The sequence below is a fragment of the Elephas maximus genome, chromosome 5 (assembly GCF_024166365.1).
Source record: "Elephas maximus indicus isolate mEleMax1 chromosome 5, mEleMax1 primary haplotype, whole genome shotgun sequence".
NCBI lineage: Eukaryota > Metazoa > Chordata > Mammalia > Proboscidea > Elephantidae > Elephas > Elephas maximus.
In genome coordinates this window covers 44,536,076-44,562,357 of record NC_064823.1, presented here as the reverse complement: position 1 = coordinate 44,562,357, position 26,282 = coordinate 44,536,076, and the positions used below count along the sequence as shown (strand labels likewise).

Genomic DNA, 26,282 nt, shown 5'->3' with positions numbered 1-26,282 from the left:
TCAGTCGTTTTGCTTTAAACCTCAGCAGTATATCCTTTTGTGAGCCAAAAGAATTATTTTTAGAAACTTGACAAGAATAGGTTTCCCAAGAATGTCAAAGCCAAAAATTATGCAGGTTTCCTCAATTAATTAAAAAGCAATAAAAACTTTCTGAAATGTCACAGCTAAAATAGGATTTAATACATTCAGCCTATTCCACTTGCTTTTAATCTTTTATGTAATTCTTTCTGTTATTAATTCACAATATTAACTCCTCTGAGAAGGTCTTAGTTGTATCTGAAGTCTAGGGAAAATCCAGTGGTATATAATTTAAGTTTTAAAAATAATTTGGGAAAATGGAAAGGACTATAAGTATACGGTTTCAAATAAACTTGAGTATGGATGTTTGTCATACAACACAGATATTTAATTTATATTAATAAGGTGATTGGAATTATATGATCCCTTCCTTATCTTATATGATAATGATCGCTTAATAATTTACCACAATAATTTGCAAAAACTAGTAGCTTGTATGCTGACTCTAATGAAAAGTTGGACTTGTGAAGAACATTTCCTCGCTGTAAAATAACAGCAAACGTTTCTCACTTTAGACTCAGATGCTGATTTAAAGAAAAACATGCAATTCGTTGATACTTTTACGTACCTTTCACACAATGAAATTTGTGAGAATATGCATTGTAGACAAAATTTATGTAGCATATACTTTAAACTCCAGTCACAAAAGCTGCAGCTGAATACCAGCCTAAGCAATTCCCCAGAGGGCTTTCACTTTAGTAGCCAACTCTCCATCCCTTCTAAATTTTCAACCATTATAATTTTTTCCAAGAATGTACTTGTGTTTCTCATTTAAATCTCATCTGGTAGGAAGTAAACTAAATGTCTTGACCATTGTTCGCAAATAGTCATGTTTGAAAGAGCATATTGTAAGCCTCTGGGTTCTTTCTTCCTTCAAACAATACACATCTTAATGAAGAGCTTGGAAGTCATACTTCTCCGGAGGCTGCCCTCAAACTAATAGGCTTTCAGGCATAGGTTTCTGGTTTGTGATAGAGTATAAGTTGAAGGTCACGAAGAGAAGCTGTCTTCAAAGAATTATCTTCATTATTATAGTCCATTTGTATATTACGGGAGCACATGATATTTTAATTTTTTTTTCCTTTTAAAAAAGGAACTACTTTCTCTAAAACTTGACAGTCCCTGATAGGAAGGATTGATGGCAATCAATTTTGAACACTTATAATGGGTCCGGTAACATGGAAGGTGCTAGGAGAAAACAAAGACAGTGGTTGCTCTCATGGAGCTTACCCGCTAATGGAATAGATCCAAACTAGTTGCCTTCAAGTCAGTTCCAACTCGTGGTGAACCCATGTGTGTCAGAGTAGAAGTCTGCTCCATATGGTTTTCAAATCGCTGACTCTTTGGGAGTAAATCACCAGGCCTTTCTCTCAAGGTGCATCTGGGTGGATTTGAATCTCCAACCTTTTGGTTAACAGCCAAGCACTTTAACTGTTTGCACAACCCAGGGACTCCAGTGGGGTAGCTAGATGTTAATAAATAAATACGGTAAACTTAGATAAGTTCTCTGGGCAAAGGGGGCACCAAGCTGTGGAAGCACATTGCAAAGAACTCTATGTAGATTAAGGGTCAGAGAAAGTTTTTCCAAAGGAGTGATATATGAGCTGAGATCTGAAGAATGCCTAGGAGTTAACTAGTCGAAGGGAGAGTTTCTCTGAGAGAAAGAGTGTGACAGAAAGTAAAATGGCTCCTGTGAAGTTCCTGTGGAAGGAGGCAGAAGGGTGTAAAAAAAGCCAGCATGGCCACTGGGTTGTTTTTTGGGGGCCATAGGGATGAATACAGGGTGGCCACTGTGTAAGATGAGACTTGCTAAGCCATGCTCCAAATTTTGATCTTTATCCTAAAAGAAACAGGAAGTCAGAGAAGGATTTTAAGGAGAGTGACAATATGATCCACTGTCTTCTATGCTGAGAATTTTATTAAACCTGGTACCTGGCACTTAATAGAATTGATAAATATTTACTTAAAAGAAGAAAGGAAGGAAGGGAGGGAGAAAGAGAGGGAGGGAGCTAGGGAGGGAGAAAGGGAAAGAGGGAGAAAGGGAGGAAGGTAGGAAGGAAGAAAAGGTGGGAGGGGGGGCGGAGGGAGGGGACCTCAGAAAGTGAGACTTAAGAGCTATCTAAGTCAAATAAAGTCCCATCTATTTTTTCAGAGTTTTTCAGTTATTCTCATTTTAGTTGTTATCCTTATTTTTATAGATGGTGCAATAATAAACCCAGGATAATTAAGCAACTTGCTTAAGGTGATATAACCAGTTCTCACACCACTCCTTTCTCCAGCATATTAGTATATATGCGTTTGTATATATAGGAGTCCCTGAGTTTTGCAAACCGTTGAAGTGCTCAGCTGCTAACCAAAAGGTTGGAGGTTGGAGTCTACCCAGAGGCTCCTCAGAAGAAAGGCGTGGTGACCTACTTCCAAAAAATCAGTCACTGAAACTCTATGGCGCACAGTTCAACTTTGACACACATGGGGTTCCCATGAGTCAGAAACAGCTGGATAGAAACTAGTGACTGGTGGTGTGTATATATATCCCCTTTACTACAGAGTTTGTGTGTATGTGTAAGTGTGTGCTATATCCATTCCACTGGAGAGGTCCTGATCATGATTAAGATTGAAATTTAAAGTAACATTCTAAATAATGGGACTATGCTTTAGATATTCTTGAATGTGTTGCAAATGTTATATTACCTTTAATTCAAGTTGCTGTGAAACATAGTGTACCCAACAGATACTAGAAATACATAATGCATAAAATGGACTGTATAATGAAGTAATTGATTCTTCATTTTCCATATGGCTTTCTGGGCAGTTTGGCTCTAGATGTTTTGGCACGGTTCCTGAGTTGTTGTTACACATGGGGCTTAAAGAAAATTGAAGAGCTGGCTCCAGTTGTAGTTCCCTCAGGTTAAGAGGAAGGGAGTTAATATTATCAATCCCTCTAGTCAAGAGAAGATAAAAAAGACACTTCCTCAAAATATATGGTCACATTCATCCTCCCTTTCCCACATTGCCAATTTGGATTTCACAGAAGCAGAGCTAGTCAAATCATGGACACTTCCAAAGTAAAACAAAAGAACTCAAGGAGAAGTTTTAGCATTTGACCTAAATTAAATCCCACTTCCTTTCTGGAATTAGGTTGAGTGTTATCCTTCTGGAGGATGAGTTCGATTTATCCTTTTTAGTTATTATTATTATCTCAGTCTTAAGAGTTGTCTTGGTCATCCAGTGCTGCTATAACAGAAATACCACAAGTGGATGGCTTTAGCAAACAGAAGCTTATTCTCTCACAGTCCAGTAGGCTAGAGGTCCAAATTCATGGCCCCGGCTCTAGGGGAAGGCTTTCTGTGTCTGTTAGCTCTGGAGGAAGATCCTTGTGATGCATCAGTCTTCCCTTGGTCTGGGAAGCATCTCAGCGCAGGAACCTCTGGTCCAAAGGACATGCTCTGCTCCCAGCACTGCTTTCTTGGTGGTATGAGATTCCCATGTTTCTCTGCTCACTTCTCTCTTTTGTATCTCAAAAGAGGTTGACTTAAGATATTATCTAATCTTGTAGATCTCATCATTGTAACTGACACTAATACATCTCATTACATCATAGCCATGGCAATAGGATTTACAATACATAAAGAAATCACATCAGAGGACAAAATGGTGGACAATCACACAATATTGGGAATCATGGCCTAGCCAAGTTGATAGCCATTTTTTTAGGACACAATTCAATCCATGACAGGAGTCAATTACCTCAAAGAAGCTGTTCATGATCATAATTCAGAGTTAAAGCTGAGTTTCCCTTACTCTGCTTTTCCTTAAACTTTTAGGCTCCAGTTTTGGACCCCTCTCCCCATTGTTACCTCACATATTCCAGGGTCCATCCCAGATGTCCCACTTCTCCTTGTCTATTACTATTTTCCTGAGCTACCCCATCCTCAAGGCCCACTGCCTCAGAATTGCTGTTGTTTCTTTTCCTGACCTATCTTTTGCCATACTTCCCAGTACTTCACTGAGAAATTCAGCCCCATACCCACTCCAGAAGTGCCTGAGGAGAGTTTTACTCTGAAAACCAACTGAATAACTTGCACCAACTGCTGTGTTTTAGGTGGGCTGAAGGGAGGGGAGGGATTGTTTAACAAAAAAAAAAAAAGGAATGCATTTTGCCCTCTGATATGCTTTTACTCTTCTCTTCTTTTTTGTCCCTGGCAATAATACCTTTGAAAGCCTTTGAAATTTACTCTGAGTGTTTGCTTCAGGTGTGAGAAATATTCTGGTGCCTTCTGAAATAAAGACAGCAAGGAGATAAAAACTATGTGGAACTGACTGGAAGGAGTCCCCGGTTAGTGCAAGAGGTTAACACCTTCATCTGTTAAATGAAAGGTTGGAGGTTGAGTCCACCCAGAGGCTCCTCGGAAGAAAGACCTGGAGATCTACTTCTGAAAAATCAGGCATCGAAAACCCTATGGAGCACAGTTCTACTCTGACAATCACAGAATCACCATGAGCCGTAATTGACTTCATGGCAGCTGGTTTTTAGTCATAGAAAGGGACTCCTAAAAGGAAGAAAGAGGAAAGATAAGAAGCCCTTGAAAGCACAGAAATATCCCAAGGAGTTGAAATTGGTCAGAGAACCCCCCTCAGCTCATAATTCCTACCTTCCTCCTAGCTGCATTATGTTGGACCCCGTGTACCAGGGAATAAATTGATAGATAAAATGTAGAGAAATTCCTGTTTCCACTAGAGAGCTGGATGGGAAGAAAAGGAAGGAGACTCTGAATATACAGTCTTAGAGAAATTATGAATGGGATAAAACTTTGTGAAAACCCAACCATTGTTATTCTTTTCATCAGAACATATATTTTGAATTTGGCTCAAACTTAGCACACTACTTGAGACAGGCGGCTGGGGTTTGAACTCAGCTGTATCACTTTTAAGATCCACTACCTTTGACAATTTATTCAACCTGTTTTTACGTCTGTGAAATAGGGGTAATACTGTTATCTACCTCACAGAGCTATTACAAGGACTGAATGAACTAGTAAATGTAAGGAACTGAGAACATTTTCTGTACTATATGGAATCCAGAAAAAAAAAAAAAAAAGCATTCAGAATACTTTTATATCTGCAAGCATGCAGTCATAGTTCATCTCGAGGATAGAGCAATGGTTATCTAGGTTTGTAATTATCACTCTAAATATCCAATGAGATGTGTATATGAAATTCTCAGCTGAGTGCTTGGCATAGAGAGCACTGTCTTTGTTAGTTACCATTAAGCCCATTTTGACACATGGCAACCCCATGTGTGCAGGGTAGAACTACTCCATAGGGTTTTCAAGACTGTGACCTTTTGCAAGCAAATCACCAGGCCTGTCTTCCCAGGTACTTCTGCGTGGATTCTAACCACTAACTTTTTGGTTAGTAGTTGAACGCCTAACCATTTGCACCACCCCGGGACTCCTTGCTGTTATAAACCAAAACCAAACCAAACCTGTTGCCATAGGGTCGATTCTGACTCATAGCAATCCTGTAGACAGAGTGGAACTGCCCCACAGGATTTCCAAGGAGCAGCTACTGGATTTGAACTGCTGACCTTTTGGTTAGCAGCCAAACTCTTAACCACTGTGCCACTAGGGCTCCCCTTGCTCTTATAAAAAAAAAAAAAAAAGAACCTCTAAAATGATTGACCCAACAAGGGCTTACTGGTTTTGGTGAAAATGCAATCTTGTTGTTACTGTTGTGGTCTAGGTTATGAACTGCTGTATCTGCACAGGACCCCACAGAACCCATAGAATGTTAGAACTGGGACAATACTGGCAGAGCTGATCAATGGAGAAATCTTTACCCCACACTATGCAATTCAAAAATTGCAAATCAACACCTAAAATTCTGAGGGGGATGCTGATCACCACGATTCACATTTGACAATTCGCCTTAAGAAATCTTCTTTTTAAATGCAATCGATCACATTGAGAAGGATCGAAGAGGTGAAGTAACCAAAAATGTCAACAAGGCTATTTGAAAGTGGAAAAAAGGAATCAAATAACTTTTACTGTTACGTTGTAAACTTTAAAAATATCAAACTAGGTTTTGTTTTGTTTTGCTTTGCTTTACTGGAGTAAACATTTGGGTGGCCATCTTAAAATCTGCTCTAGCACTGACTTTTGTCACAGTGTACAAAAGTTTTCTTTATTTGCCTTTTCTCTGGATAAATGTATACAGAATGTAATTTTCCATGTGTACTCTGTCATTTTCATTGCTTTGCAGATTTGATTAGTCTGAGATATACAGGATCCATGAGTCAGGATAAGCCCTGCCATTAACTTTCTAAGTGACATCGAGCTATTCTCTCTAGACATGCAATTTCTTCATATTAGAAATTTGTTTCACCTAAAAGAAACCCATGCTACGTTCTTCCTCATACTTTCCGTATTATGAGGTAGAGCTTTAAAACAATAATTCAATGCAGTTCAAAAATAATTACAAAATAGATTACATCTATGCTTAGTGCTGGAAGGAAAGGACTAGAAGATCAATGGGACACTGATGACAGAGAGCAGAGAAATCCCTGTGCCCAAGGTCATCAAAACCAAAGACATGTACACAACTACTTATAATGTAGGCCAGACCATGTAAATGCTAAGTGATACTTAAAAGTATTCTAAAAAATAACGGCTTAACTTACAAAGTCACCCTAAGCGCGGAGTGTGAATGTTGCTGTTACTTCTACTGCCTTCCATCTATTTTATAGTGTTTTTTTATCCATTCTTTGCATTCTTCTTGTCTGAAAGTAATACTCTTAATATATTTAATAAGGAGAGCCCTCCTTTGTTCCTAGATGCCTTGGCTGCTAATCAACAAAAGCCATTGACAAACTTAATCCTCCAAGCTTGGCACCACATCAGTCTGGAAGTAGTTTACATACAGAGTCCTTTGGAGTAAATACTCATTAGAGGTTCCGTTGGCTCATGTTGGTCACCCACATTTGCAGTGGGTGGCCCAGTTGGCATCCTCATTGTTTTATTTTCCACCCCTGAAAATAATCCAGATGGAGCAACCTGACACTGCTTTCTTTGGTACTCTGAATCCATTGAAAAGGAACATCTATTTATTTGTGATGCTGGTTAATAAGTCCAGAGATGTAAGGGTCTTGGACTAGTAATATTATAATACATTTTTTTTGCCTATATACCTTTTTCAGCGTAACCTCTGAAATGCACTCTGATCGCTTCGAGAATAATTTATTAGTAATTTCTCACACTTAAGGATTTAGAGGATTGTATCATCTTCCTTCCTATCTCCCTCCTTCCCTCCCTCCTTCCTTCCTTCTTTCCTTTCTTATTCTTCTCACTTTCTCTGTATCTTTTCTCCTGTCCTCCTCTCCTTCTTATCCTCTCCTCTGTTCTCCTCCTCTCTGCTCTCCTCTTTTCCCCAATCCCATCTTGAAAATATCAGTTCACAGAAACAAAATTATCAAGGATATTCACAAATTCCTCTTGCCTCTTCACTTACTACCTGACTGGATCTTTACTACCTAGATCTTCTTGGTCAGTATTTGTTGCATCAAAGATGCAGAGTCTCTAAAATATCATCATCTTTCTAAGTTTAGCAATGAAATTTCTTAAGAAAAAAAAATCAACTAATGTTTCTTGACTACCTATTAAGTGTAAAACAAAGCATTGTTGAAATATAAGTTGAATAAGATATGCACCTCATTCTTGCAGATCCTCCATTTTTGTTTTGAAATTGATATAAGTAAATTGGTACTTCTTTGCTCATGAGTATTACTATAAGCACCTGTAAAATGCTTATAGTAATACTCACCTCATGGAATATTTATTACTGTAAGGATGAAAATCATAACATATATAAAGTTCTTAGACCAGTAGCTAGCTTTTTACTGTAGGTACCAATATATGAGGAAACCCCAAGTGGCATAAATGGTTATGTGCTCAACTACTAACCAAAAACCTGGAGGCTTGAATCCACTTAGATGTGCCTTGAAAGAAAGGCCAGGCAATCTGCTTTTTTTTTTAGCTATACATAAGCAGCATTAGAGCCTTGGTGGTACAGTGGTTAAGAGCTCAGCTGCTAACCAAAAGGTCAGCAGTTGGAATCCACCAGCCCTTCCTTGGAAACCCTAGAGACAGTTCTACTCTGTTCTATAAGGTCGCTTTGAGTTGGGATTGACTCGATGGCAACATGTTTGTTTGTTTTTAAGCAGCAGTAACAGCCACAATTTTTTTTTTTTGAATACATATAACACAACATTTTCTAATGAACATTTTCAAGATATACAGCTTAGGAATATCAATTACATTGATTGGTTGTACAACCATTACCTTTAATTAATGCCAAATTTCCCATCACCATAAACAGAAACTCACCACTTCCCAAACAACGGCTCCTCTTCCATGTGATGTGATCTCCCTTATATAAAACAACAAGAATAGACAATCTACTTTTGAAAGATCACAGCCATTCAAAACCCTAAGGAACAGTTCTACTCTGAAACATATGGGGTCACCATGAGTCAGAACTGACTCAACAGCAACGGTTTTTTTCTTTCTTTTTTTAAGCAATGTATGAGCAGCTATGACATTCTTGATATATACATTTATATCAATTTTCAATAAGAAAACATTCAAAGTTTTGTATTTTAGAATTTACACATTTTTTTTAATTTTCCCATTTATGACAGGAAACGGAAAGGAGATGTGGCAGGGGATGATGAGGGACTGTGGCCATCTAATGGATGTTGGGCATTGCATTGGTATAGTCACAACCATTATTGCATTTAAAACTCACGTTGACCCCCCCACAAAGCTCTTTTGCAAAATCATAAAAGGTATGCTAATGAAGGTTAAATAATTTGCCTAAGGAGCCAGGAGTGGAAGGCCAATTCATCTGACTAAAAATCCACATTCTATCCATTCCTGGAGTTCTAATCAGACGATTTCATATCTTTTTTTTTTTTTTTTCCAAAAACAGGAGAGTATGAAAAGTACTCTGTCATCTTGTGCAAAGTCATACTGTATCTTGGATTTTAACTGCCACTAAGATTTAATAACTGTGGAAAAAAACAACCAACAAGGTATTCTCTGATGTACCATAAATAGGCCCTTCCATGGTAAATTACATTCTCCTGACTTATCGTAGAAGGAGCCCCACATCACTGTTGGCCAGCGTTGCTGAACATGGCCAAAACCACATGGGCTTGCACGTGTTCGGGATCTGCTCTAAGTGTGTATCTAATGGTAGTTGCTATGCTATTCCCAGCCTTACTACCGACTTACTCAAACTTGCTGCATTGCACCCAGATGCAATTTCTATCTTCTTCATGCATCACAAAATCCAGGCGTTTGTTTATTAAATGTTGACATTTAACCACACAAGAACTTCTTAACTGGTCAAATAGATTCATAAGGTGCAATTCATAAAACTAGTCACTTTAAACATTTTACTGTCATAAGTTTGAAATTACTCATCCACAATCCTACACATAAAACTTTATGTGGAAGCACGTCTTACTGATATTAGTACACCAATCTACATTCCTGGAAGCTTCTTTCACATAGGACATTATAAGAGCCCTCAGATAAAGTTTTAATCTTAACAAGATAATTGTTATATAGCTAGACATGTTTATGTTGTCTCACCATCAATGAGATTTAAAACTTAGCACAAGCTAAATATTATTAATTTTAACTTAGAATATATGGTTACATATAAAATCTATACATCTATGTATTTTCATATACAGATATGTCTAGATTTATATGCACACATGGACATAGATCTATATGTTATCAGGAGCCCTGGTGGGACCGTGGTTAAGTGTTGCTAACCAAAAGGTCAGCAGTTCAAATCCACCAGATGCTTCTTGGAAACCCTATGGTTTAAATTAAAGTTTAAACATTTACACCTAAAATTAAGACAAAAAAACTTTTTAACATTTTTGCCTTTTATATATTTGACTGTTGGTTCCTCGTTGGTGCAATGGTTAAGCGTTTGGCTGCTAACTGAAAGATCAGGCGTTCAAACTCACCAGTGGTTTCCTGGGAGAAAGGATCTGGCAATTAGCTCCTGTAAAGATTAAAACCAAAGCATCAAATCCATTGCCCTTGAGTCGGTTCCAGAATTAACCATAGGATTTCCAAGGCTGTAATCTTTCTTTGTGGAAGCAAATTGTCACATTTTACTCCTGCAGAGCAGCTGGTGGGTACAAACTGCAGACCTTTCAGTTAGCAGCTGAGCACTTAACCACTGTGCCACTAGGGCTCCTTCCATTAAAATTACAGCCTAGGAAACCCTACAGGACAGTTTGACACTGTCCTATAGGGTCGCTATGAGTCAGAATCAGCTGGAAGGCACACAACAACAATATATTGACTACTATGTATTATCTCTGATTAAACAGGAAGTAAAGACAGTGGAAGACACATAATTTGACTTTTATTTAGTATTACTCTACATGCCTCTTTCCAGAACTATAACAAATAATTATTTTGTAAGGATTTTTTTTCTGGAGGGAACAAAAGTTATACTGCTTTTCTATTCTGGATGATTTGCTAGGATTAAATACGATACTGCAGGCTAATTTTTTTATAAACTAGAATTTAAAGAACATTAATTACGCAAAAGCAAAAATATTAAATAAGTTCTGTACCTTAAGGCAAACAAATACACTGTGATTTTGTTGGTATGCTCAATATCAGCAATAACTACCCTAAATAGTTATTACTCATAATAACCATCCTGTGGGGCAGTGCCCTATAGGCTCGATGCCAGTCGGAGTTGACTCAACAGCAACGGGATTGGTTTGGTTTTGGTAGACGCCAGGTGCTGTCACTGTGTAGTACAAATGGTTAATGCACTCGACTGCTAATCAAAATGTTGGAAGTTTGAATCCACTCAGAGGCACCTCAGAAGAAAGGCCTGGTGATCTACTTCTGAAAAATTAGCCATTGAAAACCCCATGAAGCACAGTTCTACTCTGACACACGGGGTCACCTCGAGTCAGAATTGACTCAAAGGCAACTTGTTTCTGTTTTTTTGGTGTTGTTGTTTTGTTTTTATGTGCCAGATTCTACATTAAAAATAAAAAAACCCAGTGCTGTCAAGTCAATTCCGACTCATAGCGACCCTACGGGACAGAGTAGAACTTCTCCAAAGAGTTTCCAAGGAGCACCTGGCGGATTGAAAGTGCCGACACTTTGGTTAGCAGCCTTAGCACTTAGCCACTATGCCGCCAGGGTTTCTACATTAGATACTTGAAAAATGCAAAGCTATATAAGGACTAGTCCAAACTATCACTGAGTTTATTTTTTAATAATATTAGATCAGAGCTTTATTAATATTTTGGAAAGGCACCTCCATGGCCTTATTTTATCCTTACAACAGCCATATGAAGTAAGCATCATTATTATCTCCCCATTCAAAGAGGGAAAGTGACGTGAAAAAGTATTCAATGCAGGTCCGTACTCCAACTTTTGAACATGCTGCCTGTTGAAAAAGCAACTGAGTGAAAAAATCTGCTCAAAATTTTGCTCATGAAGCATGTAATATACCTGTTAAAAACATTACTGAAGTGTTGATTGACTCTGTTATTTAATTATCAAGTTCTCAGTCTACATTACAAAAAAAATTTATGGAGTCAGAGCAAAATCATGCCCTGAAAATATTATAAAGGAATAGTAACCCAAAACCCACCCAATAATATGAATTGAAAAAAAAATTAACAATAAAATTATTTTGATTTTGTATTGACGCATTCTGAAAATCAGTATCGCTATCCTTTAATTGGGAAAATAAATATTTTTCTTATAAAACTTGACATTTTATCCACCTTTCAGACTACAACTTAAAAAAGCAATTATACAAATGAAAACCTTCCTCAATTCTGTTTCAAGCCTGTGTCTTCGAATTCCTTTGGAAGTTGTATTAGTAAAAGATCTGGGTACAAATAGGCCATCTCACCACTACCATTCAAAACGCATCACCATGTATTTGTTCCCTTTCTACTTTAGTCTCCCACTTTTTACCTATAACACCAAACTAGTCTTTCTATCATTCCCTGAAAAGATAAGCCTCATTCCCTCTTCATGCTGAGACTTCCTTTTACAATCACCTTCTTCACCGCCCTTAGCCTCCTCTGTCATCTTTGCCTTCTTGAAATTCTTCCTCTCCTTTAAGATTTACTGTAAGCCCATTTTTATAATGTTGCTCAGTGATGCTTGCCATGAGCATCCATGATCATTCCAGATGAAAGTGACTTGTTCCTCCTCATCGATTCTTCTATTTATCCTTTATTAATCATCCATCCTGTGTGCATGACACTTATTTTAATATAGTTATGTGTTTATGCGTATGTCTTTGGAAACCCTTGCAGCATAATAGTTAAGAGCTATGGCTGCTAACTAAAAGGTCAGCAGTTCAACTCCACCAGGTGCTCCTTGGAAACCACATGGGGCAGTTCTACTTAGTGCTATAAGGTTGTCGTAAGTCAGAATTAACTCGACGGCAATAGCTATTTTTTTTTTAATGCATATGTCTTAGCTTTCCAACTAAAATACATGCAAAATTTCATGCCTTTGATCCACATGTTAAGCATAGCATGGTTGTGTCAAAACCTGAAAAACCAGCCTTTCTCCTCTTCTATCTAAAGCAGAGTGAAGATATGGTAGGTTATGCAAAACAGTAGCTGAGAGAGAGAGAACCTAAAAGAGGGTATCATTTTAGGGCAACAAAAAATTCAATAGATTAAGGACAGTCTTTTCAGTAAATTGTGCTGGAACAATTGGGTATCCACAGGCAAAAAAAAACAAAACAAAACATAAACTTCGACCTAAGTCTCACAACTTATAGAAAAATGAACTCCAAATAGATCATAGTCTTAAATGTAAAATATAAAACTTTTTGGAAAAAAAAAAAGCATAGAAGAAAACTTTGGAATCTAGGGTTAGGTGAATAGTTCTTAGACTTGACACCAAAGAAAGTTTCTGTAAAATAAAAAATATATATACACACATATATATGTAAATTGGACTTCTTCAAAATTAAAACTTTTGCTCTGTCAAAGAATCAATTAATAGGATGAAATGACAGGCTACAGAGTATGAAAATCTTGTATGAGAAAACCACATATCTGACAAAGCCCTAGTATCTAGACTATGTAAAGAGCTCTCAAAATCCAATAGTAAAAAGACAAATAATCTGATTAGAATATGTACAAAAGGTATGAAGAGATATCTTACTGAAGAAGATATAGAGATAGCAAAAAAGCACATTAAAAGATGTTCAGCAACATTAGTCAGTAGGGGAATGAAAATAAAAACCACAATGACATACCAATACACACCTATCAGAATGACCAAAATAAAATAAAAATGTGACAAAACCAAGTGCTGGTTAGGATACAAAGAAACAAACCGTATCATTCACACGTTGCTGGGGAGAATGGGGTAGGGGTGTGTGAAATGTTATAGCCACTCTGGAAAACAATTTGGCAGGTTTTTAAATAACAAAAAATGTAACTATCATGTTGTTGTTGTTAGGTGCTCTCGAGTCAGTTCCGACTCATAGCAACCCTACGCACAACAGGATGAAACACTGCCCGGTCCTGCACCATCCTTACAATCGTTGTTATGCTCGAGCCCATTGTTGTAGCCACTGTGTCAATCCACCTCACTGAGTGTCTTCCTCTTTTCCGCTGACCCCATACTTGCCAAGCATAATGTCCCTCTCCAGGGACTGATCCCTCCTGGCAACATGTCCAAAGTATGTAAGATGCAGTCTCACCATCCTTGCTTCTAAGAAGCATTCTGGTTGCACTTCTTCTAAGACAGATTTGTTTGTTCTTTTGGCAGTCCATGGTATATTCAATATTCTTTGCCAACACCACGATTCAAAGGCATCAATTCTTCTTCGGTCTTCCTTATTCATTGTCCAGCTTTCACATGCATATGATGTGATTGAAAATACCATGGCTTGGGTCAGGTGCACCTTAGTCTTCAGGGTGACAGCTTTGCTCCTCAACACTTTGAAGAGGTATTTTGCAGAAGATTTACCCAATGCAATGCGTCTTTTGATTTCTTGAATGGTGCTTCCATGGCTGTTGATTGTGGATCCAAGTAAAATGAAATCCTTGACAACTTCAATCTTTTCTCCGTTTATCATGATGTTGCTCATTAGTCCAGTTGTGAGGATTTTTGTTTTCTTTCTGTTGAGCTGTAATTCATACTGAAGGCTGTGGTCTTTGATCTTCATTAGTAAGTGCTTCAAGTCCTCTTCACTTTCAGCAAGCAAGGTTGTGTCATCTGCATAACGCAAGTTGATAATGAGTCTTCCTCCAATCCTGGTGCCCAGTTCTTCTTCATATAGCCCAGCTTCTCTGATTATTTGCTCAGCATACAGATTGAATAGGTATGGTGAAAGGATATAATCCTGATGCACACCTTTCCTGACTTTAAACCACACAGTACCCCCTTGTTCTGTCCAAACAACTGCCTCTTGATCTATGTAAAGGTTCCTCATGAGCACAATTAAGTGTTCTGGAATTCCCGTTCTTCACAATGTTATCCATAATTTGTTATGATCCACACAGTCAAATGCCTTTGCATAGTTAATAAAATACAGGTAAACATCCTTCTGGTATTCTTTGCTTTCAGCCAGGGTCCATCTGACATCAGCAATGATATCCCTGGTTCCATGTCCTCTTCTGAAACTGGCCTGAATTTCTGGCAATTCCCTGTTGATATACTACTGCAACCACTTTTGAATGATCTTCAGCAAAATTTTGCTTGGGTGTGATATTAATGACATTGTTCTTTAACTTCCACATTTGGTTGGATCACCTTTCTTGAGAATAGGCGTAAATATGGATCTCTTCCAGTCAGTCATTGTACCAAAAAAGAATTAGACAATATTCAACCATTTCAAGGGGTAGCATATGATCAGGAACAGATGGTACTGAAGGAAGAAGTCCAAGTTGCACTGATGGCATTGGTGAAAGGGAAGGCTCCAGGAATTGGTGGAATATCAATTGAGATGTTTCAACAAATGGATGCAGTGCTGGAGGTGCTTACTTGTCTATGTCAAGAAATATGGAAGACAGCTTCTTGGCCAACTGACTGGAAGAGATCCATATTTATGCCTATTCTATGTAACTATCATATAACCCAGCAATTGTATTCATTTATCCCAGAGAAATGAAGATGTGTGTTCACATAAAAACCTATACATGAATTTTTATAAAAGCTTTATTCTTAATAGCCAAATACCTGAAATAATTCACATTATTCAATGGGTGAATGGTTAAACTGGTACACCCATACCATAGAATACTACTAAATAACAAAATGAACAAATTATTGGTACATGCAACAACCTGTATGAATCTTCAGAGAATTATGATGAATAAAAAAAAGTCAGTTGCAAAAGGTTGTATACTGTTTGATTCCATTTGTGTAATATTTGTGAAATTACAAAATTAAAGAAATGGGGAACATTAGTGATTGCCAGGGGTAAAGGACAGGGTAGGGCAGGAGAGAAGTGAGTTCAGCCATATAAGATAGTATGAGACATCCTTGAGGTGATGGAAATGTTCAGTAGCTTGGCTACCAATGTCAGCATCTTGGTTGTGATATTGTATTATGGTTTTGCAAGATGTTACAATTGGGGGAAACTGCGTAAATGGTACACCAGATGTCTCTATATTGTTTATTACAACTGTATGTGAATCTAAAGAAGGACATAAGGGAGAGAGAGAGGAAAGGAAGGAAAAGTAAGAAAGGGAGAGAGAGAGGAAAGGAGAAAGGCGGAAAGGGGGGAAGGAAGGGAGGAAGAAAGGAAGCAAGGAAAAAAGAAGCAAGGAAGAAAAGAAAGAAATCACACACACTTGGATATACAAATAAACAATACAGATTAAACTCCAGTCTCTGACAAAGACTCAATTTGGATCCCAGCCAACCAAGCTCCCTCCACATCTCCCTTTAATGGGAGCCCAGAAGCACTGTGTAAATATCAAGATAATTCCAGAATAGAAAGTGCCATCACTCAGATTCATCTGAGTATTCACAACATCCTGCACACAGCACAAATATAAAACAGCAAATTTTAAAATTTTTTCTTACTCATATTTTATGAGAATTAGAATTTTGTTTACACAATTTCCTGAAAAGTTTTGACAGGCACTGTATCTTGATATTAAATAGCCACCATCAGAGCAATAGGACTTTCTCTTACTTGAGATGTGAGTTATGTCATTGTTAGCCTCCATTGAGTCAGTTCTGATTCATAGCAACCCTATATCCAACACAACGAAACACTGCCAGGTCCTGCACCATCATCACAATAGTTATGCTTGAGCCCATTGTTGCAGCCACTGTGTCAATCCATCTCATTGAGGGTCTTCCCCTTTTTCACCGACCCTCTACTTTATTAAGCATGATATCCTTCTCCAGGCACTGGTCTCTCCTAATAACATGTGAGTTATATGATACTCTGATTCCTCATCATATGGTGTAGATCTTTCATCTTTTACTGAAGATTTCCATGGGAAGGAATAATTTTGAGTCTTATGTCTTAGTTACCTAGTGCTGCCATAACAGAAATACCACAAGTGGGTGGTTTCTATCTCTGTCATCTGTCTTCCTCTTTGTGTGTGTCTTTGTGTTTCATCAGCTCTTTTTATAACTCAGAAGTGATTAGGCTTAGTATCCACCCTACTGTGGTATTTCCTCATTAACATAACAAAAACAGCCTTTGTTTACAAAGAGGGTCATATTTATCGGTTCAGGGGTTAGGATTTCAACACATATTTTGAGGGGACACAATTCAATCCGCAACAGTTCCTTTTAAATTTCCTGGTGTTGTCAGATCATCCATAAGCAATTTCAGGCCATGTGCTAAATAAATTCCTCTTTAATGTTCTTTAAAAAGTTACAGAATTTCAATACAGGTTTGCAATTTTAGTGCGGAATAGCAGTTTACTACAGAATACAATCATCTATAAACTAATGGTTCAGGGACACTTTCTCGATTTTCTGTTTACACATAACTGAAGTGACTTATTCTCACACACCCTTCAATGAGCCCAGATCAGAAGAATCTATAGACTCTCTAACTGGAAACAATTGGTACACTCTAAATATGGACTTCCAAACTTATCTGTACCGTCATTAAGAATCAGAATCCTTGATTTAAACATTCTTCATTATTCTCTCTTTTCAAAAATTGATATAACATGTCTGTTAGCTCTTCCTCTATTCTTCCCAGACTGTCATGCATAAACGTCAACAAGAGTGTATTTCATCCATATTGTGAAATTAAATCCTTTATCCCACAATTAGCCAAAATCACTTCCACGTGCAACTATGATTTACTGTAACTAAAATAGATGGCGTGGGATTTATTGTTGGCTTTTGTTTGAAATAGCAAGGGCAGATCTGCGAATTAAATAATTACATGTTACTATTTGGGACATCATTCCTGTTTAGTTTGTTTTCCATTTATTCCCTTCTAGTTTTTTTAGTTAGATAGTAAATTGTTACAATGCCCTGTTAGACAGAAACTGCCATGGAGGTGGGTGATATGTATGTACATGTATATATATTAACATAACATAACAAAACATCTTCATTAACATGACAAAATATATATTATGTTCTGAGAACATGATCATGTTTATCAGAGAAGGATAAACTGGATTATGATTTTTTTCTAATGACAATTTTTTTTTTATTATCTTTATTGATAACTTACATACACTGGCGCTGTGTGTGCCTTCATTGAAGAACTCTATAAATCAGGAATCTGTAAAACATTTCTGTTTCTTTTGTTTGTCCAGCATCTGCCTGCCTTTCCTTGGTAGCACTACCCTGATGTTTTATTTAGGTACTAGGCCTCCCAGCATTGGCTTTAGCTTAATGGGGGTACGAGTTGGGGTACCCTGTCTTCTCCTCCCCTCACCTGGCCAATGGGAAGATGTAGAACCACAACTGGGCTACACAGACTCTTTCTTAGGAAACTTGAATCTTGGGTAGAGAGGCATCAGGACACACATTGATTAGAGCTCATTCTTTCCGGTCGTCCTGCCCTTGTACAAACACCCATAGTTCTTGCTTCCTAGACATCTGGAGCTCTGAGTGTTCATATCCTTTCTGAGGCCTAGATCGCCCTTCCTTTGATTCTTTCAGCTACCTCATATTCTTACAAAAAATTCCTTTTTAAAATATTTAGTCCAGATGGGGGGAGGCAGAGCCAAGATGGCAGAATAGACAGATGCTTCCACCGACCCCTGTTTACAACAAAGACCAGAAAAAACAAGTGAAACAAGTGTATTTATGACAAGCTGGGAGTGCTGAGCTTCAAACGCAAGCTTAGAAAATGAACTGAGGGGCAGGGGAAGGAAAAGACCGTTCAGAAGTGGAGGGGAGTTACCGGACCTGAATCGTGAGGAACCCTCAGGCAGCATTCCTGGAGCAGTGGTGGCAGCATACTGGTACTAGCATTTGGCCACAGTTTCCTCAGGGAGAAGCAGCCAGGCACGCAGCCTACCCACACCTCCGGAACCAGGGAAGAACTGCACTCTCGACAAAAGCTAAGTACTTGCGTATGTTTTACTGTGGCCCCCCCCCATCCCCAAGCCGGCTTCAGCAGCTGAATTTCCTGGGCCTAAGATAAGCACTGTTGAGCGCCTAGAGCCATTCTCCAGGCCTTGGAGAAGGAAAAAATCTGCAACTGGGGGAAAAGATAATTTGATAGCTCCACTAACCAGGGGAACTCAGAACAGAAGCAACTCCTGTCCAGGCATAAATGGTCTGTGGACTTTGAGCACCTTTCCCTTCTGCATGGACCTGGGTGGGCCTATTTCAGGAGAATAGGCCCTTGTTGGCAGACTCCAACCGTTTCAGCTGTGCAGTGGAGAGGTGGGTGTTTGATGTTTGACATTGCTTTGCATATTAAACAAGGTCTTCACCTACCCACATCAGGGACCTAAGGACTGGTAACTCCACACAGGTCACCCAACCACCTGTGACAGGGGTCCAAGGATAAATGGTACCTTCCAGTCCTTGCAACCAAAAACTTTGTGTGCCCATGGTTCATCTGCAGAACCCACCCACCTGCATGTGCTAGGGAACAGGGACGTGCTTTCCTCAGAGATACTCAGGGGTCGGTTCTCAACCACCTGCCTTGTTCAGAGCATGACCCCCTGCTGCAATCAGATACTGGTATATATGCCAAGCACTCTTGCCCCTCTAAGACTCTAGGACAGAGCCTGTACCACACACTTGATGATCAGCTACCTGGAAAGCTGAGCTGAATTCATACACGAAAACTGAATGGACTCCTAGACTGGTATACCTAAAAACAGCTCAAGCGACCTGGGGACAGGAGGTCAGAGCTCCAAAGGTGAAAATAATCAATCTAGTTCACTCAAGCAACCCATCTGGGTATATCAAAACAAAACAAAGCAAGAAGCTACAACATAGTAAGCAAGCATAAACTAATACAATAACTTACAGATGGCTCAGAGACAACAGTCAATATCAAGTCACATAAAGAAACAGGCCATGATCACCTTAACAGGCTCTCAAAACAAAGAATCCAGGGATCTTCCAGATGAAAGTGCATTCCTGGAATTACTATAGCCAGAATACAAAAGTTTACTATACAGAACCCTTCAAGACATCAGGAAGGAAATGAGGCAATACTCAGAATGAGCCAAGGAACACACAGTTAAAGCAACTGAAGAAATTAGAAAGATTATTCAGGAACATAATGAAAAGTTTAATAAGCTGGAAAAATCCATAGACAGGCAGCAATCAGAAATTCAGAAGATTAACAATAAAATTACAGAAACAGACAACTCAACAGAAAGTCAGAGGAGTAGAATTGAGCAAGTAGAAGTCAGAATTTCTGAACTCGAAGATAAATCACTTGGCATTAATATATTTGAAGAAAAATCAGATAAAAGAATTTTTAAAAATGAAGAAACCTTAAGAATCATGTGGGACTCTATCAAGAGAAATAACCTAAGAGTGATTGGAGTACCAGAACAGGGAGGGATAACAGAAAGTACAGAGAAAATTGTTGAAGATTTGTTGGCAGAAAACTTCCCTGATATTGTGAAAGATGAGAAGATATCTATCCAAGATGCTCATCAAACTCCACAAAAGGTAGATCTTAAAAGAAAGTCACCAAGATATATTATAATCAAACTTGCCAAAACCAAGATAAAGAGAGAAATATAAGAGCAGCGAGGGATAAATGAAAAGTCACCTACAAAGGAGAGCCAATAAGAATAAGCTCAGACTACTTGGCAGAAACCATGCTGACAAGAAGGCAAAAAAAAAAAAAGACAAGAAGGCAATGGGATGGTGTATTTAAAAAATTGAAGTAAAAAAATTTCCTACCAAGAATCATATATCCAGCAAAACTGACTCTTAAATATGAAGGTGAAATTAAGACATTTACAGATAAAGACAAGTTTAGGGAATTTGTAAAAACTAAACCAAAACTACAAGAAATGCTAAAGGGAGTTCTTTGGTTAGAAAGTGAATAACATCAGATATCAACCCAAGACTAGAACACTGGGCACAGAAACCAGAAGTCAACCCAGACAGGGAAATCCAAAAAAGAATAAAGCAAGATTATTAAAAAAAAAAACTCAAAACAGGGTAACAGTGATGTTATTATATAAAAGAAGACGACATTAAAATAATAAAGAGGGACTAAGAAATGTAATCATACACCTTCCATATGGACAGGAAGATACAGCGATACAAAGAAATAAAAGTTAGTTTTAAATTCAGAAAAATAGGGGTAAATAATAAGGTAACCACAAAGGAGACAAACTATCCTACTCAACAAAATGAAATACAAGAAAAAAATACTCAGCAGAAACAAAATCAAGAACAACAAATGTGAGGAAAGGACAATATACAAAGATAATCTACTCAGCACATAAAATTAAGTGGGAAAAAAAAACTGTCAACAACACACAAAAAAAAAGACATCAAAAGGATAGCACTAAATTCATACCTACCCATAAAATTATGCTGAATATAAATGGACTAAATGCACCAATAAAGAAACACAGAGTGCCAGAATGGGTGAAAAAACAGGATGCGTCTATATGCTGCCTACAAGAGACGCACCTTAGACTTAAAGACACAAACAAACTAAAAATCAAAGGATGGAAAAAAATATATCAAGCAAACAACAATCAAAAAAGAGCAGGAGTGGCAATATTAATTTCTGACAAAATAGACTTTAAAGTTAAATCCATCATAAATGATAAGGAAAGACACTATATAATGATTAAAGGGACAATATACCGAGAAGATATAACCATATTAAATATTTATGCACCCAATGACAGGGCTGCAAGATACATAAAGCAAACTCTATCAGCATTGAAAAGTGAGATAGGCAACTCCGCAATAATAGTAGGAGACTTCAACACAACACTTTCAGTGAAGGACAGGACATTCAGAAAGAAGCTCAATAAAGACACGGAAGATCTAAATATCACAATCAACCAACTTGACCTCATAGACATATACAGAACACTCCACCCAACAGCAACCAACTATACTTTCTTTTCTAGTGCACATGGAACGTTCTCTAGAATAGACCACATATTAGGTCATAAAGCAAGTCTTAGCAGAATCCAAAACATTGAAATATTACAAAGCATCTTCTCTGACCATTAGGCAATAAAAGTAGAAATCAATAACAGAAAAAGGGAAAAGAAATCAAACACATGGAAACTGAACAATATCCTGCTCAAAAAAAAGACTGGATTATAGAAGACATTAAGGATGGAATAAAGAAATTCATAGAATTCAATGAAAATGAAAACACTTCCTATCAGAACCTTTGGGACACAGCAAAAGCAGTGTTCAGAGGCCAATTTATATCGATAAATGTATACATCCAAAAAGAAGAAAGAGCCAAAATCAAAGAATTATCCCTACAACTTGAACAAATAGAAAGAGAGCAACAAAAGAAACCCACAGGCACCAGAAGAAAACAAATAATAAAAATTAGAGCAGAACTAAATGAAATAGACAACAGAAAAACAATTGAAAGAATTAACAAGACCAAAAGCTGGTTTTTTGAAAAAATCAACAAAATTGATAAACCACTGGCGAAACTGACAAAAGAAAAACAGGAGAGGAAGCAAAAAACCCGAATAAGAAACAAGATGGTGATATTACAACAGACCCAATAGAAATTAAAAGAATCATAGCAGATTACTATGAAAAATTGTACTCTAACAAATTTGAAAACCTAGAAGAAATGGATGAATTCCTAGAAACACACTACTTACCTAAACTAAGACAAACAGAGGTAGAACATCTAAATAGACCCATAACAAAAGAAGAGATTGAAAAGGTAATTAAAAAACTACTGAAACTAAAAGAAAAGTTCAGCAGAGTATCAGGATACAAGATAAACACACGAAAATCAGTTGGATTCCTCTACACCAACGAAAGGAACATCAAAGAGGAAATCACCAAAACAATGCCATTTACAGTAGCCCCCAAGAAGATAAAATACTTAGGAATAAATCTTACCAGAGATGTAAAAGACTTATACAAAGAAAACTACAATACACTTCTGCAAGAAACCAAAAGAAACTTACGTGAGTGGAAAAATATACCTTGCTCATGCATAGGAAGACTTAACATTATAAAAATGTCTATCCTACCAAAAGCGATCTATACATTTAATGCAATTCCGATCTAAATCCCAACGACATTCTTTAATGAGATGGAGAAAAAAATCACCAACTTCATATGGAAGGGAAAGAGGCCCTGGATAAGTAAGACATTATCGAAAAAGAAGAACAAAGTGGGAGACCTCACTCTACCTGATTTTAGAAGCTATTATACCGCCACAGTAGTCAAAACAGCCTGGTACTGGTACAACAACAGATACATAGACCAATGGAACAGAATTGAGAATCCAGACATAAATCCATCCACATATGAGCAGTTGATATTTGACAAAGGCCCCAAAACAGTTAAATGGGGGAAAAGACAGTCTCTTTAACAAATGATGCTGGCATAACTGGATATCCATCTCCAAAAAAATGACACAAGACCCATACCTCACTCCATGCACAGAAACTAACTCAAAATGGACAAAGACCTAAACGTAAAATCTAAAAATATAAAGATCAGGGCAGAAAAAATAGGGACAGCGTTAGGAGCCCTAATACATGGCACAAACAGTATACAAAACATTATTAAGGATGCAGAAGAAAAACTAGACAACCGGGAGCTTCTAAAAATCCAACACCTATGCTCATCCAAAGACTTCTCCAAAAGAGTAAAAGACTGGAAAAAAGTATTTAGCTATGACATTTCCGATCAGCGCCTGATCTCTAAAATCTGCATGATACTGCAAAAACTCAACTGCAAAAAGACAAATAGCCCAATTAAAAAATGGGCAAAAGATATGCATAGACACTTCACTAAAGAAGACATTCAGGCAGGTAACATATATATGAGGAAATGCTCACGATCATGAGCCATTAGAGAAATACAAATCAAAACTACAATGAGATTTCATCTCACTCCAGCAAGGCTGGCATTATTCCAAAAAACACAAAATAATAAATGTTGGAGAGGCTGTGGAGAGATTGGAACACTTCTACACTGCTGGTGGGAATGTAAAATGGTACAACCACTTTGGAAATCGATTTGGTGCTTCCTTAAAAAGCTAGAAATAGAACTACCATACGATCTAGCAATCCCACTCCTCAGAATATACCCTAGAGAAATAAGAGCCTTTACACGAACAGATATATGAACACCCGTGTTTACTGCAGCACTGTTTACAATAGCGGAAAGATGGAAGCAATCAAGGTGCCCATCAACAGATGAATGGATAAGTAAATTATGGTATATTCACACAGTGGAATACTACACATCAATAAAGGAGTGATGAATCTGTGAAACATTTCATAACATGGAGAAACCTGGAAGGCATTATGCTGAGTGCAATTAGTCAGTTGCAAAAGGACAAATATTGTATATGACCACTATTATAAGAATTTGAGAAATAGTTTAAACTGAGAAGAAAACACTTATGATTACGAGAGCGGGGAGGGAGGGAGGGTGGGAGAGGGGTATTCACTAATTAAATAGTAGATAAAAACTACTTTAGGTGAAGGGGAAAACAGCACACAATACAGGGGAGGTCAGCACAACTGGAGTAAACAAAAAGGAAAGAAGTTTCCTGAATAAACTGAATGCTTTGAAGACCAGCGTAGCAGGGGCAGGGATTTGGGAACCATGGTTTCAGGGGACATCTAAGTCAATTGGTATAATAAAATCTATTAAGAAAACTTTCTGCATCCCACTTTGAAGAGCGGTGTCTGGAGTCTTAAACGCTAGCAAGTGGCCATCTAAGATACATCCATGAGTCTCAACCCACCTGGATCAAAGGAGAATGAAGAACACCAAGGACACAAGGTAATTAAGAGCCCAAGAGACAGAAAGGGCCACATGAACCACAGACTACATCATTCTGAGACCAGAAGAACTAGATGGTGCCCGGCTACAACCGATGACTGCCCTGACAGGGAACCCCTGAGGGAGCAGGAGAGCAGTGGGATGCAGACCCCAAATTCTCATAAAAAAGACCAGACTTAATGGTCTGACTGAGACTGGAAGGACCCCAGTGGTCATGGCCCCCAGACCTTCTGCTGGCCCAGGATAGGAACCATTCCTGAAGCGAATTCTTCAGGCATGGATTGGACTGGACAATGGGTTGGAGAGGGATGCTGGTGAGGAGTGAGCTTCTTGGGTCAGGTGGACACTTGAGACCATGTTGGTATCTCTTATCTGGAGGGGAGATCAAAGGGTAGAGGGGGTTAGAAGCTGGCGAAATGGATACAAAAAGAGAGAGTGGAGGGAGGGAGTGGGCTGTCTCATTAGGGGGAGAGTAATTGGGAGTATGTAGCAAGGTGTATATAAGTTTTTATGTGAGAGACTGACTTGATTTGTAAACTTTCACTTAAAGCACAATAAAAATTATTTTTAAAAAATTTAGTCTAAGTTGCTTACCAGTTGATTTCTGCTGCTTGTACCTAAAGAACCATAACTGATGTGACGTTACCCTCTTCTTACAGATGAGGAAATTAAGATGTGGAGAGGTGAAAGAACTTGCCCACAATCACGCAGCACTCATGTATCACAGATGAACTCAGATCTGCCTGATTCCAAGCTCTACTCTTTAACTCTAAGGAACATTGTCTCTGTTTTCAGTCTCAGGAGAGTTCAGATGAGAAAACATTTAGGTGGTCACACAGTAATGTTAGTTCAGACCAAAAATGCAAAATGGTTACAGGGGGAAGTGCCCCTTGCTTTTTTCCATTTAACTAGACAGTTATTCAGGATTTATTATGCACCCACTGATCCAAAGGATTCTTTGCACTAAACCAAAAAAACCAAGCCCACTGCCGTTGAGTCGATTCTGACTCATAGCAACCGTATAGAACAGAGTAGAACTGCCCTGTAGAGTTTCCAAGGAGCATCTGGTGGATTCGAACTGCTAACTTTTAGTTAGCAGCTGTAGCACTTAACCACTGCTCTACACCACTACACCACCTCCTTGCACTAAGGAGTACAAAATTTTGCAGTAATCTTAGAGGTTCCTGTCATTCTCCTTTTATTGTTTAAAGTCACACAGCTGTGTACAATTCCAGAATTAACCCAGGTTCAAGTGCAGTGCCTACCTGCATTAAAAATATTTTTATTTCACACTCATTTAGCAAGGGAGGGTACGTGAAGTCCGGGGCAACGAATGCTAACACGTGTGTAAACATCTTTTTAAAACTCCCGTGAAGAACTACATTGTAAGTCAAGAGCAAATACAGGAGGATCTAATTATGTATAAATTGAAGATAAGAATTGGAAGCATCTCTGTAAAGATCTTCAACCCAAAGGTCAAGGACCTTGACACAGCTTGCAATTTGGGTACAATTTATATCTCTGAGCCTTTGAGCCTTCACCAGAGTCATGATCAGGGAAAAAAAAGACTGTTTAGTGGTCCACATAGCACTGGGATGAGAGATTTCGGTAGTGTGGGGTGAAACCGGGGTTGGGGCCAGGCTCAGCAGAATTCTGCCTACCTGAATTGTCCTGATTTACTACACCCAACCTCTGGTTCTCCTGTCCTGCGACTGACCT

The 26,282-nt window shown here is 38.2% G+C and overlaps 1 protein-coding gene and 1 non-coding gene across 2 annotated transcripts in view; one reads left to right on the top strand and one right to left on the bottom strand.

Moving 5' to 3' along the window:
- Window positions 1-26,282, bottom strand: part of DKK2 (dickkopf WNT signaling pathway inhibitor 2) — a 140,122-nt gene that overhangs the window by 42,155 nt on the left and 71,685 nt on the right. The window lies entirely within an intron of this gene.
- LOC126077619 (U5 spliceosomal RNA) lies at window positions 16,571-16,686 on the top strand. Its single transcript, XR_007517794.1, has one exon. It is a non-coding gene; the product is annotated as a U5 spliceosomal RNA (small nuclear RNA).